At 45.3% G+C, this 2,660-nt stretch overlaps 1 pseudogene across 1 annotated transcript; it reads right to left on the bottom strand.

The window, feature by feature from the left end:
- Positions 1-571: 571 nt before the first annotated feature.
- Positions 572-1,066, bottom strand: LOC136142377 (peptidyl-prolyl cis-trans isomerase A pseudogene; annotated as a pseudogene). Its single transcript, XR_010657824.1, has one exon. The product of XR_010657824.1 is annotated as a peptidyl-prolyl cis-trans isomerase A pseudogene (transcript).
- Between the last annotated feature and the right edge of the window lie 1,594 nt (positions 1,067-2,660).

Below are 2,660 nucleotides of genomic sequence, written 5' to 3'. Positions count from 1 at the left end.
TTCGCATGCCCCCGGTTTGCTGGGGGGTGGGGCTCATGGGTCACGTCTCCTTTCCATGTCCTCAGTTATCCCACTACAGTACAGTTAATCTTCAGTTCCAGGATCGGTTTGTTCCCATTTCTTTGAGGCCAGTAAGAATTGTGGCAGCTGATGTCATGGCTACAGCCTGCTCATCATGTAGGTAAGTTCTTCCACATGGTGGGGGTCTCAGTATCTATAAGGCAGCTCACAGGATACAGCTCAGAACATGATCTATAGCCCTTAAGGAGGAACTAAAGGTCCTTGACGTTGCTTAATGACTAAACTATTATTATTTGGTCTCCTTTGACTGTTTTCCTTTGTTTCTGCATTTTCTCACTTCTCTGATGAAACTTATTCTTTGGCTAAAGTTTTTCACAGGCAAAAGGCAGGCTGAGGACATGGAGGGGGGGCGGCAAGGACCATAGGGTCCTGCTCCTTTTCAAGAGCACAAAGATTATAGGATATTTTGAGCAGATGAGGTTGAAGGGGTGCTCTCCTGAGCTACAGAAGGAATGGTCTGGTGGTTAAGATAAAACACAAGTCAAATTTATTAGATTTGTCCACAGTCAGCAATGGTGATCTTCTTGCTGGTCTTGCAATTTCTGGACCCAGAGCGCTCCATGGCTTCCACAATATTCATGTGCTCCTTCACCTTGCCAAAGACCACATGTTTGCCATCCAAGCACTCAGTTTTGGCAGTGCAGATGAAAAACTGGGAACCATTTGTGTTGGGGCCAGCATTTGCCATGGACAAGATGCCAGGACTCGTATGCTTCAGGAGGAAATTCTCATCATCAAATTTCTCCCCATAGATGGACTTGCCACCAGTGCCATTATGACATCTGAAGTCACCACCCTGGCACATAAATCCCGGAATTATTCTGTGAAAACAGGAACCTTTATAACCAAATCCTTTCTCCTCAGTGCTCAGAGCACGGAAGTCCTCTTCTGTCTTTGGAAATTTGTCTGCAAACAGCTCCAAGGAGATGCGGCCCAAGGGCTTGCCATCGATGGCGATGTTGAAGAACACGGTGGGGTTGACCATGACTGGGCGGGGCAGGAGGCTCAGGGGCAGCAGTGTCTGCAAGGTGTCTCTCTCTCTCACTTTTTAAAATGGAAATATTTAAAAATAAATCCCATACGTTATGACATTTTACCTCTGAAAACTTCAGTGTGCATATCTAATAAATAAGAACAATTTCTCGGGACCTCCCTGGTGGCACAGTGGTTAAGACTCCACCTGCCAATGCAGGGAACATGGGTTCAAGCTCTGGTCCGGGAAGATCCCACAGGCCGCGGAGCAACTAAGCCCGTGCGCCACAACTACTGAGCCTGCGCTCTAGAGCCTGTGAGCCACAACTACTGAAGCCCGCACACCTCGAGCCCGTGCTCCGCAACGAGAAGCCACCGCAGTGAGAAGCCCACACACCACAACAAAGAGTAGCCCCCGTTCGCCGCAACTAGAGAAAGGCCACACGCAGCAACGGAGACCCAACACAGCCATAAATAAATAAATAAATAAAAGGAAGCTGTCAAACTGTTTGCCAAAGTCATACATCTCCATCATTTGTATATAAGAATTTTTCAAAAAATAAACCACAATTTCTCAAGTGACCACAATACTATTATCACATCTAATAAAATTAACAATAATTCCTTAACATCATCTAATACCTACTCTATATTCCCCAATAGTCTAAAAAAAATGCCTTTTGTTACCGTTGGTTTTTTGGAATTAGGATCTAAATAAGGTCCACACATTGTGTTCATTAGGCCTTTTACTATTTTTTTAAATTCATCTAATTTATTATTTTATTTTATTTATTTATTTTGGCTGCGCTGGGTCTCCGTTGCTGTGCGTGGGCTTTTCTCTGGTTGCTGCGAGCGGGGGCTACTCTTCATTGCGGTGCGTGGGCTTCCCATTGAGGTGGCTTCCCTTATTGAGGAGAACGGGCTCTAGGCACGCGGGCTTCAGTGATTGTGGCACGTGGGCTTCAGTAGTTGTGGCTCACGGGCTCTAGAGCGCAGGTTCAGTAGTTGTGGTGCATGGGCTTAGTTGCTCTACGGCATGTGGGATCTTCCCGGACCAGGGCTCAAACCCGTGTCCCCTGCGCTGGCAGGTGGATTCTTAACCACTGCACCACCAGGGAAGCCCTATTAAGGGCTTTTAAATCTCTTTTACTTTACAACAGTCTTCGCTCCCTCTTCTTGTTTCATGCCTTGACTTTTGGAGGAAACCAGGTGAGTTGTCTGATGGAATATTTAACCCTCTGAATTAGTCTGGTTACTTCCTCATTATGTGTTTAATTTGTTCCTCTATCCCTCATATTTCCTCTAAAGTAGAAGTTAGATCTAAAGGCTCGATTGGATTAAGGCTCAATGGTTTAGAGAACACAGCATTTCATAGGCAATTCTATGTACTTCATCTTGATCACATCAAGATGCATAAAATGTCTGTCATCCCTCTTTTAGACTGAACACTGGGTTCAGGTGATGACAGTCTGATCCATCCATTGTAAAGATGCTTGTCCTTTACAGTGAGTGATCAGTGACGTGATACTTTGGTCTCCTGATATCGTCTAGTTCCACGGCCGCCTTTCCTGTAATGGTTTTATCACCCCTTGATGATTATTATCTGT

Source organism: Phocoena phocoena, chromosome X (assembly GCF_963924675.1).
Source record: "Phocoena phocoena chromosome X, mPhoPho1.1, whole genome shotgun sequence".
Lineage (NCBI taxonomy): Eukaryota > Metazoa > Chordata > Mammalia > Artiodactyla > Phocoenidae > Phocoena > Phocoena phocoena.
Note: the sequence above shows the minus strand (reverse complement) of the source record. Positions and strands in the feature narration are given on the sequence as shown.